Source organism: Neofelis nebulosa, chromosome 3 (assembly GCF_028018385.1).
Source record: "Neofelis nebulosa isolate mNeoNeb1 chromosome 3, mNeoNeb1.pri, whole genome shotgun sequence".
Lineage (NCBI taxonomy): Eukaryota > Metazoa > Chordata > Mammalia > Carnivora > Felidae > Neofelis > Neofelis nebulosa.
In genome coordinates, this window is record NC_080784.1 from 52058580 (window position 1) to 52075046 (window position 16467).

At 48.1% G+C, this 16467-nt stretch overlaps 1 long non-coding RNA gene across 4 annotated transcripts; it reads right to left on the reverse strand.

Annotated features, from left to right (window-relative positions):
• Nucleotides 1-1374: 1374 nt before the first annotated feature.
• LOC131506806 (uncharacterized) lies at nucleotides 1375-8074 on the reverse strand. 4 transcript variants are annotated; one of them, XR_009259149.1, is made up of 6 exons: nucleotides 7744-8074; nucleotides 7237-7343; nucleotides 6420-6684; nucleotides 5846-5902; nucleotides 5330-5437; nucleotides 1375-4979 (listed from the first exon to the last, which is right to left on the reverse strand). It is a non-coding gene; the product is annotated as an uncharacterized LOC131506806 (long non-coding RNA). The 4 variants fall into 4 exon arrangements; XR_009259147.1 differs by having other exon boundaries at nucleotides 5330-5433; nucleotides 6420-6687; nucleotides 7744-8070; XR_009259148.1 differs by having other exon boundaries at nucleotides 6483-6687; nucleotides 7744-8069.
• Nucleotides 8075-16467: the final 8393 nt, after the last annotated feature.

A 16467-nucleotide genomic window follows, 5' to 3' on the forward strand; every position in this document is an offset into this window, starting at 1 on the left:
TGGGGAGTCAGGGGAGTGGCTGAACAGTGACCTTTCGGTAGAGCCCCAGTCTCAACCTCCTCCCTGGGCTGTGCCCGCCCCTCTTTCTCGCACATTCTGAGGCTTTCCGGGGTGCGGGATGAGGTTGTGGAGATTGCAGCTTCTAGAGTGGACAGGAAGGCGGCCTGGAGGAGGATAAGGGGAGAAGAACAGCCTCTGGCCCTCCCCGCGCGCGCGCAGGCCAGGCCGGGGGCCACGGCGGAAAGGCGCAGGGTCTAGGCCGCAGCCTGCGGCTGGGCAAGCGCTGGGGTGCCGAGAAGGGAGGACATTCCATTCTGCCAAGGCCTTAGGTTTGCCACGTCCATTTTTCAAAGCTAAAGATGTACCCCCGCCTTGGCCCTCCCCCTATTCCCACCCCGACTCCGTAATCGTCTCTAACGTTGACTGTCGCGTGTCCATCTGGCGCTTGAGCCAAATTGGGAAACGGAGGTGAGCGGCAGGGGGAAAGAGGTGGGCCCTCCAGGGCTGTCTTCACCGTGGGGGTTTCCGAGGCTACCCCCGAACCTCGGATCAGTCCGAAGCTTTGGGAAATACAGGACCACCCAGGGCCTTGGGGCCCAGCTACTGCTCCTCTTCGCCTTGCTCAATGTAGAGGTCTCAGGGGCATTGGAGAAAGAGAAAAGTGAAAGCCTCCTGCACGCTGGAAAGCAGGTCACTGGGAAGCCCTGGGGGTGGGGCCGCAGGCCGGGTGGGTGGCGAGGCCTAGCCGGGTATCCCCCGCTACCGAGGCTGGACTGCACACTCGTGCTTTCCGCAAAGACCGGCTTTAAACGGGCTGGGCGAAGTAGCAAGTTGAACTTCCCCCGATAGTACTGCCTCCTAGGTTCTAAGTCTCAATATTTGGACATGTTTAAGAAATAGACTGGATTTTAATTTAAAATAAACCTGCCCCCACTTTAATTCTGAGAAAGCCCCTAGTGATCCTCGAGGTTTATTTTGGGGGGCTTATGCAGCAATGACCCAGGTCCTCATTTCTGGGGAAACACTTCTTAGGACAAAGGGAGAAGGGTAAGAAATGAGGTGAGCCCTATTGAGAGCTGCTGACACTTCATTTTTGACCTGGAACATTTTTTGCTCTCAATAAGGCCTGCATTTTTTCCAGGCCATCTAAATTTGGTGCAGATCTCTCCAGGCCCCGGCCATCCAGGATAAGGTGGCACAGAGCAGAACACATTGACTGGACTTCAGCCCCTTTGAAGTCCTTTCTCTTGTTTTAGGTCTACATTGGAGATGCAATGAACTATTAAATATTTTAGTTTTTTTTTTCTTTTAAACTGGAGTCAAATTGAGTAAGACTTGGCAAAAACACCCCAATGAAAGAAGTGTAGATGGGACTTGGAAGAAAAAAATCTTTATTAGGCATCATAATTCTCATAATTGTTATTATTGACATACTCATCACTGTGAATCAGCCAGGCGAGCCTCAAACACGTACTACCAGCACAGCCCTCAGTCCCGGTTGACTCATGGGGCTCTAAAACCACCCACAGAGTAGATGAGGGAGGCTCCATCTGTCCTAGGGAGAGTGCTTTGCAGCTGCCCCCAGAGGACTCCATTCTAAGGTTGGAACAAGGGGGTGGGGGTATTATGTAAGTTCAGTAGAGGCAAAGAGAAAATTATTTCCCTGTGGAGACAGTATAGATTTCTGTGTGTGCGTGTGTTTAAATGCTTTCCTATAAATGTTAGCGATGGATGTGGTTAGGAGAGAAAATGTATGTATATATGTACATACACGGGCATATGCCTGCTCAGAGAGCATGCTTCCGCCCAATTATTTATTTCTCTGGCTAAGGCTCCTCATGCAGCCACAAAAATTGTTCCTGCTCCCCACCCCTTTGGTGATAGAAATGACAGAGGAGTTTACCTTAGCTTTTGTTAAAAGATCAGTTTCTTTTCTGCTTAAACAGAGATCTTGACCTGGGCCATCGCTGGCAGGGGAGACAAGAATATTACCAATTTTTCCTTTGATACATTTCTAAATCCATCTTAATGTATCTCATACAGTCACCTTGGGCAACATATGAGCTCCCATGGTCACGAGGACCATAATGATGGTGATGTGTGTGGACTCATGGGGGCCTTCTTAGCATATTCAGTCAGCACACTGCCTCAACGTGTCCTGTGTTTTAAAAATCATGCATTTTTCCCTTCGTTTAAGTCACAGGGTGTAATTAGAGGGGCTCAAATGGACAGGGAGGGGATCTGAGAAATGCCTTGGAAGAGCATCAGTCTTCAGTTTTCTTACATAAATATCACTAGGCATAAATAGGCCCAGAATATAGCAGAAGGGAAGAAGCTAGGACTGACCTTCACTCAGATACCTCTGTTTGGCGAACACAAAGGGGGCCTTGAAATTACACCAGGAGCAGAGTGTACATTCATCTCTGCCATTTGCAGCCATTAAAGCCCCACATAAAAATACATTTCATAATGAGAGCTGGTGAACACAGGAAAACCCCACACCCATGCACACAGACCCGGCAAACCTAGAACACTCCCACACCCATTAAAGCTTTCTGGAACAAGAGTTTACATAAGTAATAAAAAATATGCCCCTCCCTTCCATAGTTTATCAGCAGCAGGAACCTGGCAGGCCTTGTCCATGGTGCCTGTGGTTGAAGCTCTCAGAGAGAAGCGTGTTAGGTTTCCACCTAAAAGGGCCATTACTTGGGGGAGGCATCTGGAGATTGTGCTGACGGGCAGGCACATCAGTGAAGGGTACAGCCCTGTCTGATGGAGTTATGGGAAAATAATCAGAGATGAATCACTATCGTGGGCAACCGTAGGGCAAAGGGTTGGTCATCGGAGGCTTAAATTGTGCCCCCCAAAACCACAAGAGCAGCCTTCTTAGGGAGGAGGGTGGGGAGAGGCAAGGGGATTTATACCCCAAGGAGGCACCATTTGGAGGATGATCTGTTTTGAAGGCAGTGGCTGCCTGTGCCTCTTAGGACAACCCTGGCTAAGGTTCAGGGGGCAGAGAAACTGCCTCTCTTCTGTCCTTTAGCCAAACTTGCCTTCTGGGAGTTGAGGGATAGCACCATGCCTGCAGTTTGCATGATGGAAACTGCAGCCTTCTAGAGAGAAGGGGTAAGCAGGTGGTGGCAGAGAAGGTTCTGGGAGTATCTAGATGGGGTACAGCACGTTTAACCTCTCCTGACTCCAGATACTCCTTTAGGAGGGCAGAGGAAGAACCTAAGATATAATCATTACACGGTGATTGGCACATAATAGGTACTTAATAAATATCTGGGAGGAAATGAGGCTTGGGATCCATGGTATCTTTAAATGCTAATTTGCTAAGTGGGCTAGACTGAGGCTTTGCAGAGGAAAGAATGCCTCAGTAAGCTTCACCCCGAAACTCCTTTAGGCCTTGGTTAACGCGTGAAGAATCAAGACTAAAATCCTGTGCATCCCTTATGGCCTTGGTCTTGCAAAGACAGGCCTCTGCCAAGGGTGGGAAAAGGGATGCAGCCGGCTTCCTGGTAGGATGATCCAGCTCTTGGCCTCCTTTCTCTGCAGGGACCTGTCCCTCTCCCATTTCCTCCACCTGGAAATTTATGAGTTTAGGTCTTGCCACCATCCACTGCAGCTACAGGGGCTCTCTAGGATCAGCTGCTGGTCTGTATCGAGTGCTGGGGAGGAAGGCCTGATTTGGGAAGCAGGTTCTTCAGAATGAGGGAGGGTTAGCCCTTTCCATTCCCTGACAGCCCCTTTCAAAAGAGGCTTTCCTCAGAATCAACACTTGTGCACATTCTGTTTTTCCTTCAGTTCAGATTTAAGAAGGAATTCATCCCCTCCCCCCTTTGGTACATGTAGGTTACTGCGCCTCTCCCTTCCTCTGCATCTCCTGGATCTCTGCCTGAAACTACAATTACAGCCGCAAGGAGGAAGTGAGATGCTCCTAAGAGCCCTGGCCACGCTTTCAGCCCTGATTGAGCTTATGAACCCTCCAGGAGTTTGTTCCTTCTTCCTTCTATATCCCAATGACTTCCTTAAGCTTGTCAGGTGCCCACAGCTCCACAGCAAAGAATGACAAACACCTCCCTCCTCCCTTCCAACTGGCTACCCACTCCGCCCCCCCACACACACACCCCCAGCCTCAAGGAGAACACAATATATCTGTGGTCCAAGCCCTGGCACAGACTGCCAGTCTTCTGGATGCCAGATTATTTTTTTTAAAGGGCGAACCAAAAGCTAAGCCCAGAACAAAAACACAGCCACGGAAGGTGTCGACCCACATACAATGCGCCCCGAGCCCAGAGAAAAATATGCACACAGAAGCACTCCGTAATGCGCTCACAGGCACCCCCCGCCTCCGCCCCCATCGCATCTGTGCTTGCACAGATCTGTTTCTGTCACAGAATCAGCTTCTCTCCCTGAGTCTGTCTGCCTCTCTAAGCCCATGTCTGTCACAAGCTGCACACCTCCCCGCCCCAGGGGCTCCGGTTCAGGGTTAGCCCAGCCAGCGGGAGCCCGAGACCCCTCCCGCCCGAAGCCGCGGCGCTGAGCTCTGCGGAGGGCGCCTCGGCTCTGTGGCTCCTTCCCGGCGGGCCCTCGCGGACCGACGGTGCTCAGCCAGCCCCATTCTTGGCATTCACCGCGTGCCTTAATTGTATGGACATTTAAATCAAGGTCCGCTGTGAACACGGAGAGAGAGGCCTTTCTCCTGAGGAAGTAAAGGAGGAAGGAAGGACAGGTGGAAGAAAGGAAGGGGGGTGGGGAGAAGATGGGATGAAAAAAAACAAGGAAAAATAAGTAAAAAGAAGGGCGCGTGCGTGCGCACTGACAGCGGGGAGAGGGTTGGGGGTGGGGAGGCAGGGAGAACAGGACCACAGCATCCTCCCTACCGCAGCTCCCCCAATCACACAGACAATGAGATAACAGCGACGTCTTCCAAAGGCTCTTTGTTCTCCCCCATCCTTTCGGATCCAGGCTTTTTCCTGCAAAGCGGAGGGGGTGGAGGGTTGGGGGTGTGGGTGGAAGTGGGAGACGGAGGGGTGCCTCCCCCGTGTTAATTACCCTGACTCCCTTACCCCCTTCCTCACGCCTCGCCTCCCCTGCAGCTCCAGACAATGAAAAAACAAAAACAAAAACAAAAACAAAAAAAACAAAACACAACACCAACCCCACCTCGCCCCAGCACAGCAAACCCTACCCACCCATCTCTCACTCTCAGTTTAGCCCAGTAAACTGAGGGGGCCAGGAGGAGGAAATCGAGGGCACAGAAAGCGGAGGGCAGCGGGGGCTTGGCAGCGGCTGCCAGAGCAGGGCGCGCCGCCGCCGCCTTTACCTCGCTGGCTGAGAGCGGGCGCAGCCTGGCCGGGCGTGCCGCAGGGGCGAACTGCCGCGCTCCGGGCCGGGATCAGCCTTCCGAAACTCGCCTGCTGCAGTCCTCTTGCTCAGGTCCCAAGTGGTGGAGGGGAAAAAGGAAAAGAGGGGGAAAAAAAGGGAAAAAAAAAAAAAACCATAAGAGCGAGGCCCATCTGGCCCCTCATCAGCTTTGTCAAGTCTTGCATACGCTAAAATGCTAATGACCTAGATAGCTCATGCAAAATGCAGCAGGGAGGGAGGGAGTGAGGGAGGTGGGAGGGAGGAAGAGAAAGAGTGATGGGGGGAGAGCGAGGGAGGAGGAGACGGAGGGGAGGGGAGGAGAGGAGAGGAGGGAGGAGGGAGGAGAGAGGGGGAGAGGGAAAGGGAGAGGGGGGCAGAGAGAGGGAGAGAGAGAGAGAATATATATGTCTTCGAAACACCCCTACCACTCTCCTCACCCCACCCCACCCCACCCCAAACTGTCAACGGGCTTTACCAGGTAAAGGGTGGGCGTAGATTTAAAAGGTCACTCGTGTCTAATGCAGCTGGATCCCTAGGTCAAAAAAGGGGGGAGGAACAGAGGATGAGAGTCCCCAAAGCCAAAGGGATAATAAGACATTATTTTAAGCCCCCTCCCTCCATGCGCTCCTTCACCTCTCCACTCTGTTTACACACAAATCCAGACGCCTCCTTAAGTGTGTACATGGACATATTAATTTTTCATCAATTTCTCAGAGCTTCTATCGGCAGACACCCATATTCTCCTCCCCAGCAAAACTCATCTTGTGAAGCTGAAGGGGGTTTTAAAAAACCTCTTTTTTTCCCCCAAACCCTCCTCCAGCTGGCCAGTCCCCACTCACCTACACCTCACTCCACTCTCCCGTTAGCCCCCGGACAACATCTCCGGTGTCTACTTTTTTTCTAAGCCTTCTACTTCCTAGTCTCTTCTCCAACACCTGGATCTCGAGGAGGGGAGGCAGGGGAGCAGGAAAGCCAACTTAAAGTCTACCTGACCTCCCAACATTCAGTTCTCTTTCCCAGAAAAAAAACGAAACAAGACAAAACCTTACCCCTTTCCAACAATGTCATCGTTCAAGCATGCCAAAAGGATAAATAAAATTCAATCCGAATACCCTCAGAGGTCCGCACGCTTCATGGGCGCTCTTTGGCACGGGAGATCACTCCAGTTCCCAGCCAGCGCTCCCGCGCGTCCCTTCTTGCCGAGCCCAAAGTGCTTTGTCCTGGGGTCCACTCAAGGTCTTCCTCTTTTTGTTCTTTTTAAGAGACTGGTCGCAGTCCGAAGTGTTTCAGCCAACCCATCGAAAGGCAGTAGATCTACTGGAATAAAGGGATCAAGATATATACATGCAGATGAATGAGGGAGGGATGCGGACAGGCAAAAGGAAGCCCACATCTAGGGAGCGGCCGCCCCGGCCCGGCCCCAATTGCTTCCTTCGCTGGGGAAGGGGCGGGTGGCGAGAAGGCGCTGGTGGTCGCTCCACCTGGCAGGAGGAAATGATAACCATGATAAGGAGCATCATGGTGATGATCATAAGCATGATAAAAAATTCAGAATCTCCCTTTGGTGAACCAGAGCATGCGTGCAGGAGGTACTGCACTGCTGGCTGCAGCGGCCGGGGGGAAGGAGAGGAGCGCAGGAGGCAAAGGTTGTGGCGGCAGCACCCTCAGATGAATAATAATAACGCGCAGCGCAAGTTGCGGTTCAGCCTGAAAATCCAGCCCTCCGCGTGAACTCGCGTCGAGTGCGGATTGCAGGGGATGAGGAGGAAGGGGGGGGAGGGGAAGGAGGTGAAGGGAGGGGGAGGCGGGTAGAGAGGGAGGCAGAGAGGGGCAGACAGAATTTGGAGCCTTTTAATTTATCCTTACCAAGCCCTAATCTCGTTCGCCATCCTCTTTGGGTGAGGTCGATCTCCTTTTTAAAAATTATTATTCCTTTAACGGATTATTCAGCTAAAAGAAGCCACATCTGCTGACTGTACCGAAAACAAGAGGATTAGGAGCCGGTCCACAGAGCGGGGCCCGCAGCCCCCCACCCGCTCTCTGCACCAGCACACGTCATTCTCACTGCCCCCGGGTACCTCCCTCTCCTTCTTGCTCGGGGAGAGCTGTGCCAAGGAAAATGCGGATTTGGGGAAAGTGAGAAGTGGGAGCGCTCGGAAGAGCGGGAAAGCCAAGGTTGGAGGTGGCAATTCGCACCCCCACATTCACACGCGCTTCCGTTTATCCGTTTCTATCCTGGGCAAAGGGGGCGCTTTCGCGGTGCCCGCAGCGCGGCACCTGCAGTGAAGCGTGCCCTCCGCCCCCTAAACGTAACCGCGGCTGCACCAGTCCCGGGCAGACTCCCTTCAGCAGTCCTGGGTGTCAAACCTATACCTTAGGTCGACCGCCCCCTCCCCTTCCTCCGCCCCCGTAGCCGCGGCACCAGGGTTCACCCACTCCCTGTCTCTTCCGCTTTTGCAAACGGAGTGGGGGGCTCAGGGCACCCTCACGCCCCCAGCTTCTCGTCCCCAGGCTGGAGGCGCCAGACAGAGGTTTCCGCGGACCGCGGCGCGGGCGAGGCCCAAGGTGGGGGGTGGATGGGGGGGGTATGCTGCGGCGGATGCGGTTGACATCACTGCGGAGAGCACGCGGCTGTCCGGCCGCAGCAGCGCCGCGAGTGTCTTTGCACCTCCCCTCCTTCCCTCCCTGCCAGCCTCCAGCAGCGTCTGGGCAGGACAGTGGCGGGGGTGGGGTGGCGTGGGGAGAAGGGTTGTGGTGGTGGGGGAAGGTAGTCCCTTCCTCCGCCCCCCGCCCCCCCGCAGTCAAGGTGAATGTGAAGGAGAGCGGGAGCGCGTGCCCGCGCCTCTGGGTACGTGCGCGCGCCCCTCCCGGGTCCCCTCCTCCCGGTTGCCACCCCCCCCACCCCCCGCCCCCCGCCGCCGCCGCCTCCGCGCCCTACAGTCTGCCCGCGTCCGCCGGGGCCAGATGGACTCCCGAGATTAGAGAGGCACAAAAGTGCGTCTCCACGTCCGGCCGCCACCCGTCCCGCGTACATTTAGACTCACTTCGGGAGGCGCCTTTGTTGTGTTGGTTGTGGCCGTGTAGTGTGTTTTTCCGGGAGCACGGGGTTAGCTTGGCCTTAAGGAAGGACTCAGGATGAATCTGCCTATGAAAACAAAACCCAAAGGCACCCCCCAGACCAGACCCTCCGCAAAAACCCAGCTCCAGCAATGAGAAATCTTCGGTCTTTGCGAAGAGTCCGTTCTGCAGTCGCGGGAGTCCACCTCAATCCCGGCGATTTCCGCACACGCAGGGCCCATCTGCTTCTCCTGTTCGGGCTTTTCTTCTTTGATGACTTTTAAAAAATCCACAACAACAACAACAACAACAATAATAACAACAGCAACAACAACAACAACCCAAACTGTTCCTTGGGCAGCACTGGATTCAATGCAAGGAGGGATGGATAGGTAGAGCAAGCCCCTGACAGCTAAGAGCGGCTCCTCAAATCAGATGGCCCGTGCGGGGCGGCCGAGAGAGCGGTCCTGCTGGGGTCGCTGCAGATGGGCGCCCACCGACCGGGAATGGTCCAAATGAATGGAGACCCTGGGCGCTGTCCTGCCAGCTTCAAGGCCATTTGGGCTCTGGTCAATTACTAGGTGTTTGTCCCAATAAAAGAATAGCAATCTCAAAACCTCTTAGCACTGGCTTTTTGCCTCCAACAGTGTACCACGAGAAGCTTAAAAATAAGCAGTTTTTGTAAATTCTAAGACAAGGAAAGCTTTGGTTTAAATTGAAAAGGGAGACTGAGACAGACAAGGAGAAATAGAGCCAGAGAAAGAAGAGAATATAAAACACTCCTGCGATAGATTTTTTTTTTTTTTTTTTTTTTTTTTTTTTTTTTTTTTTTTTTACTTCTGAAGACTGTAGTTAGTTGGAAAGAGCCATCATCTGGGATACCTTTCCGGGGGAAAACTTAACCATTCTGGTAACGTACCCCTCAAACTAAAATACTTTTCTGGTGGAAAAACTATACTGGCGGTAGTTTGGTTCAGGACTTCCACCATTTTGATAAGGGTTTTAGATTCAGGACTATTTGTTTTCTATTCACTAAGAATTCCTTAAGCAGTTTCTGAACCCCTTCTACGTGGAGGGATGGGGCTGTGACTTGCAGTTTGTCTTGACTGAGAGGAGGCAGGGCACACGGCTGCTGCCCTTTCCTAGGTTTCTCTTAAAGGCCTGGTTTTGTTTGGCTTGAGGACGGTTTCAATGCAGTCCTCCCGCGCTGTTGCTGCAATGCAGGATATTTGCTCTCTCATCTTGCGGCATGGGGGGAGGGGAGCAGAGAGATGGTTTTGTAACAGGCTCTGCAGGCCTGAGTGGGAACGCCTTAAATGATGAGCCCCGGGTTAGAAAAGAAAAGAAAAGAAAAGAAAAAAAAAAAGCAGCTGATGCTGAATTAATAGTTACAGCATACCCCTGGGGCTGTCTCCAACGAGGGGGTCAGGAGTCCTTTCCCTTCCCCCAGTCACACATTTCTTATCTGTTTTTAACCAGTCTGATCAGATGCTGGGACATTTGTGATGGCTTCTTAAAACCTAAACCCTTGGGCTTAAGAGCTGTCTCTACCCCTGATCAAACTCACCCCAAATACTAACACGTTAAGAAATTACATTGTAAAACCTCCCCAAATCCGATTGACTGGGCTGTTTGGGGCCCATATGGCTGGACAGCTGTGCTGCTCCACGTGAAAAGACACCATTGCCCCTCGGATGGTATAAAGCGGGGTTCCCCAGAGAGCTCAGACATGACCTAAGTATTAGCTTAGCCTGGGGTGAAGACTGAGTTAAATCTCTCTCTTCTTGGAGGTTAAAATAAAGACAACAACAAAAATCAAAAGAGGTGCACTTTTGAATTCATTGTAAATTGCATGCCTCCTGCTGGTTCCACCAAAGGAAGGAAAGAAGACCGGAGAAATAAACTCTCTTCAGCTTACCAGGAGCATGACGTTAGGCAAACTGAAGACACAGGAGATTGGAAAGAAATATATTATTTGCCAGGCGTACCATGTGTCTGTGACATTTGTGGTTCCCTGTTCAGAGAAGCAGGGTTCTGACCTCAGCCGATGCCTCAGTGTTAACCATAAAGAACAGCCATCAGAACGCAATTTCCATGGTGAGAAGATGAAACCGTGCTTAAAAAGGAAAACCCATTATGAAATGCAGCCGGATTTAATTTTTAATATGATGGCGGATCCTCTAACGCATTCTTTGCTGGTGTTTGCATTCAGGAGGAGTGATTCATTCAGTGGCAGAAATCAAAATAACACTGCAGTACTTTTAACCGGCCTCCTCGTTCCTAAAGGTGTCCTGAAATAGAATATTCTATAACCTTCAAGTTGTGGTGGCTGAAGAAACTGAATACAGAGCTCTGTTCCTACTGAAGTGTTCAAGCTAGATAAGAACCAGGCTTGTTCTTACTTACTTATGGGTGCCTACACTTACTGCCTACCTATTCCTAGTTCTCATCAGGCCTTAACAAACCTTTTTAAATAAGGAAGAGGGGGAAAAAAAACCCTCACAAGTCAAGCTGGAAAGTGAAATGGGGGAAAAAAAAATACTGGTTAGAGGGTTGGATTCATAAGCTCTTAGTCCAAAGTCAGTCACCATTGTTTTGGAGAATTATTTCAATAGTGAAACTACCTCCTTTGAAAGCTTTACATAAATTTAGCAGACACTTCCTTTAGTATCAGTTCACATCTTTGAAATAGCTACAGATAGTTCGGCAGTTACTGTGGCTTCCAAAAACAAATCCGTTTTGGAGATATCATTTGAATAGCATAACTAATGATGGAACCCTGGAGAGCGTTTGGTTTTCTTCTTATTTAGATAAAAGAGGAAAGCAAGAGAAAAGCAAGGCCCAGAGAGAAGGAAACATTGCTTCTAGAAATCATGTGTATGGTGTGTAGCAAATCCAGTGATAAAGTTAAAAAGAAAGCCAGTTCTCTTCGTTCCTTGCCTATATATTTTCCTCATATCACATTTGACCTTTAAGTTTTCCTACGACTTTGGTAAATACAAGAAATAGCAAACTGACCCTAGCAAGTACATTCAGTGAGTAACTTGGATTTAATTTTGAAATTCAAGTCTGTATTTAAATTTCTCTAGTTTCAATGATATTTCAGAACATATTTAGAAAAACACACACTGCCAGCCTCTTGTGGCCCCAGAGGGATAGGGCGAGAGTCACACAAAAGTTTCAGAGCCTTTGGCCAAGTACCACAACATGCCTAAAAAATAATTACGTTAAAGCCTGGGCTGGAGGTTTTGAGGAAGAACCCCCAAAACAGAGGTCTGGCAAACAGCACCTTTTCATAATCATTTTGGGGGAAGGATGAGGCATGTGGCAAGAGTATCTGACCCATATCTAGTTTATCAGGTGGCAGAGTTACCAAGTCAATTTGTTTTGTTTCTGCATTATTTAATCAATTATTCATATTGTACAAAAGTGAATCTCTAAAAGAAAACAAAAGAAAATGAAACAGTTGTATGATGAAGGTGACTTGTATGACCTTGGGCAAGTAAGTCACTCTCCTCCTTGTCTCACATCCTCTCATTCAACATGAGGTGGTTGGAGTACATGACTTGTAAAGCCCTTCTCGACACAAATAGTGTAGGATTCTATCGTTTAAAACAAAATCCACATGTTCCTGAGTCTGAAAGATACGCTCTCCCTTTTAAAATCTATCTGGCAGACACTTTTCAGGGCCTGAAAAGTTGAACACAGAAGGCTTAGAGAGAAGTTGTGTGTGTGTGTGTGTGTGTGTGTGTGTGTGTGTGTGTAAATGTCATTCGTCTGAAAGTACAACCCCCTCTTTGTTCTTGATTACTCTTTGGGTCAGGAAAAGGCCCCTATATCAGGTGAAAGCATTTTTCTATCCCCCTTAAAATGCCTCACCACAATGTAGCTGTCTGTCTCTTGTGCCTTCACATAAGCAGATCCAACCTGAGCCCTGTAGCCGATTTAAAAGCCCTTCCCTTTAGCTCCATCCTGACCTAGATTGCAGGATGACGACTAATGATTCATTTGCAATGCTTATGATGGGCATTTACTGCATGGCTCTCCCTCCCCCTTGCTAAGAAAGAAACCCTGTTACCCTTATCATCTGATATTACCACAAGTAAATATTTTTGTTCAATTGCTACATAGGGCATGAGGCTATTTCCTAATGAATTATCTGCCCCAGGGAGAAGATCTATAACTCGCCAGTGCTTCAGGCAATTTTTAGCCTGTGTCAGATTGTGTTTGCATTGGAGAACTTGGACTGTTTGTGTGTGTGTGTGTGTGTGTGTGTGTGCGCGCGCGCAAACTGTTTTTCTTTTCGTCCTTATGCAGAGATATACAATTCAACATACCTTTACAAAGAGAAAAGCCTTGTTTGGGTTTAACAGCCTGACGGGAGCATGCAAACAGTGTTCATGTGTATAAAGGATGAGAGCCTAGAGAGGATATGATGTTTGTACTCACATGCCAGATACTGTTTTCATGCAAACTGGACAAGGCTTTCTTTGAGTTTCACTTAATGGCAGCTACCTTGTACTGTAAATTATGAAGTCAGTGCATTACACTGGAAAAAAATGGTCCTGACTGATAATGAGGTGCCGATTGGTGTGTTCATTAGATATACAGATTTGAAGCAGAATTAGTAGAAATTAACTGAAATGGAAATCTTGTCAATCATAAATGAGACAGCTGACAAGTCAGAGGGAAAAAAAAATCCCGAACGTGATTCATATCTTGTAGGATTGTGTCTGAGGATGATTTAAATAAATTTGGACATTAGGTGGTGACAAGATGAAAATGAAAAATAGCATCCAATTGGGCAAAAGACTGTAGTAGGGCCTGGGGGAGTGTAAAAAAAAGTACAGGGGAAAAAGGAAGAATGAGGGGGTCGTTTGGAGGATAGCTTGTTTGTAATGAATGAATGAATAAATGAAATCTACAATATTTATTTCCCAGTAGCCGACACTCCGGAGACATTCAACTATTGTTCATAAAATAAAATCAGTGTCCCTTCTGTGTTGAGCAGCACCAAACAGATTATCTGCATATATAACTCTGCTGGAAGGCCAAAGAATCGTCAGCCAGAAGTAGAGTGCAGGGAATGTCAGCCCACTTTCAATCTTTAATTTCAAACTGCCAGTAAACAGGCATTTAAAACCACTGTATGTGAAACAAAGGGGGCTGCTGTATGCCAGTCAGCCGCGTGCCAGGCACAGTGCTGTCTAGGTGTTTTTCATATATTATCTACAATCTCACAGCCTTGCTAACTCCATTTTACAGAAGAGGTGGCTGCTTCCCCGAGCGGTTAAATGACTTTCTCAAGTGCATAAGCTGGAATTGGAATTCAGTTATGACCGGCCCCAAAGATTCTGCTTTTTCCATTACAACTCCATGCTGCAGGCTTCCCAGAAGGAACAAGAATAACATTATATAATGTAAAGCTGATATAAAAAAAAATCATAAGCGTTTGTCCTACCTCATGTACCAAGTTAAAGCAAGCAGTGTGAGACTGACAGAGCAGATGAGAAACACCACTTAAGATAATTTTTCCTGCTAAACTCTGTTGTACACTATGCAAATATGATTGCAAAAGTGGAACATTATCAACACTTTAATGCTAGTTATCTTTCAAAGATGATACTTAGAGTAATCAACATAAACTTAGTATACTGTATCCTAAATAATAAAAATGTTGGCTTGCATCATTCTGACATCTTAGTACGACCTAGAAAGCTGATCTGGATGATATATGGTGATAATAACATTCTGCATTTAAACAGCATCTTAACCAGTCACAGTGTTTCATCACCTGGGATGAGGTGGGGGAGGGGAGTTGGAAAATAGAGAAGGACTTAGGGGCTCTTTTAAGGGCACAGTTCCCTAAAGGAAATTCTTGGGATGGAGGATGGTAAACCAAGGTGAATATACTTCCATTTTGTTCTGGGTGATCTCGGGTTCCCTGTCTCCCCCAAGGCAGGGCTGATAAGCAGGACTCTTGCTTGGCAGAGATGTTCCCTGTTTTTGGTGCATGATCAGATACTCTGAGCTGATACAATAGGAAGGAAAACAGTGGACTGAAGCAAGTGATAGACAAGTTAGGAGGGAATAAAAGGGACAATGGGAATTTCTTTTTTTTTAATGGGAATTGTTTCTCTCTTTAATATACACTTTTTAAATTATGGGCTACCCTAGGACAGGAAAAGAGGGCATTTCATCCCAAGTTCTTTACTCATTATATGTCAACAACCACAATATTACCAAGAAAGTTCCTTGCAGCATGCAGCAAGACACTGGTCTGGGAGGCCTGAGTTCTAATTCTTCCTTTGCTGCAAGTAGTGACCTTAGACAAGTGATTTTTCCTTTCTGAGCCTAATTCTTGTCTTACTGGGAAATGGAGGGTGAAGGGATTTTTTCCACTCACTCAGAGCTCCAAGCTTTCTTTGTTCTGTTCTCTTCTCCCCTTTCGTGAGGCTCCCTCCTGATGCTTCCAGAACAAGATCCCAGTTGAGTAACCTGTACCTAACTATGTTTCTTCTCTTAGGGGAATTTTTAAAAGGTGGTAACATCAATTAATAGAATTTTGGGGACTCATAAGCCAGTGAATGATGGATGTTTGGGGAAGACAGAGGATGTTTTCCTGGCACTTCTGAAATTGTGCTCGATTTACATAGGTCTTTGACTTCTACTGGAGAGTGTGGATTCTATGGGAGAACAAGTGTGGGTTTTAGAGCCAAGACAGATGTGAGACCACATACTAGTTCTACTACCTATGTACTTTGGGCTGTTTTACATACAATACAAGGGATGATGATAATGCTGGCATCATAGGACTATTGTTTACTGAGAGCACATCTGTACTGCTCTATCTTTCTGCCTTCTCTTTGAAGATGGGCCCAGAAATGATTGGGCTCCTTTCATCGTCTCCTCCACCCCAGAGAAAAGGGTCAGGGAAGCAGGCAGGTGAAATGCAGTGTCACATGCTGTGTGACCCATGTCAGCCCCAGTCTGAGCAGAAGGGAAGCCTAGGGAAGGATTATTTCATGATGTATCCTGTAGTTGACCCACAATCTGACTGAACACGCATTGTAAAAATAGCACATTATGAAACAGGGAGAAATACAGCCATGAAATCCTTCTGAATTCTGGGGAAAGATTTTGAATCCTGAGGATCTCAGAAGCTCCAACAGAAACACAGCTCTGCCTCCCCCTGGTACACTGGCAGTCTGGACCCCATTGTATGTGAAGTCGTCAGAGATGAGAATCTTAGAGCTAAAAGATAAGGAAACTGAGGCCCAGAGGAGTAAAGCATCTTGCCCAAGGCTACACAGTTACTAAGTGGCTAGAAGTCAAAGACAAAAGGGCTGTACAGTGTAGGAAACCAGAGTTGGGTACAGATGAGAAGAAGTAGAATTCTATGTTGAGAAACTGTAGAGTCTGTTGACTTGCTTTCTCCCTGGGCCTGAGCCCAGTTCTGGCAGAACCTCAAACTTTGGAGGTCCTCTTTTACAGGGATAATAGTTATATCTACTTCAGAGAGTTATTGTCAGGATAAAATGACATAATGCATAAAAACAACAACAACAACAACAACCACAGTGCCCCATCATAGTAAGGGCTAAACAAATATTAAATACCTTCTTTTTCAACTTAAAAAAAAAAAGGTAGCTATTGGCAAAGAAAGACTGTTAGTATAATTTGTTATTAATGAAGCCAGATAAATTCCTCAATGCCTTATGGTAATAGCATACCATTAATTTCCAAGAAGGCCAATTGTAACCACATTTTCCAAGGGTCTAAATAACTCTATTTCCTTTGAAGACCTGAGCCTTAAAGTTAAGGTTTGTTTTCAAGTAAGGGCCAATCTACAAGATCTACTTCATCATTTCACTTCTGGTACAAATCTATTAGCAGGAATAAGAGGAGACACTAAAGACTTCAGTTGTAGATGTGAAGTTCTTTGGGGATGTCTGGGAGGGACAAGATGAAATTTGATGTAATGGAACAGCACAGACTGAGTGAGAGAAAGGGCCAGTTTTTAACACTCTAAAGGGAGAA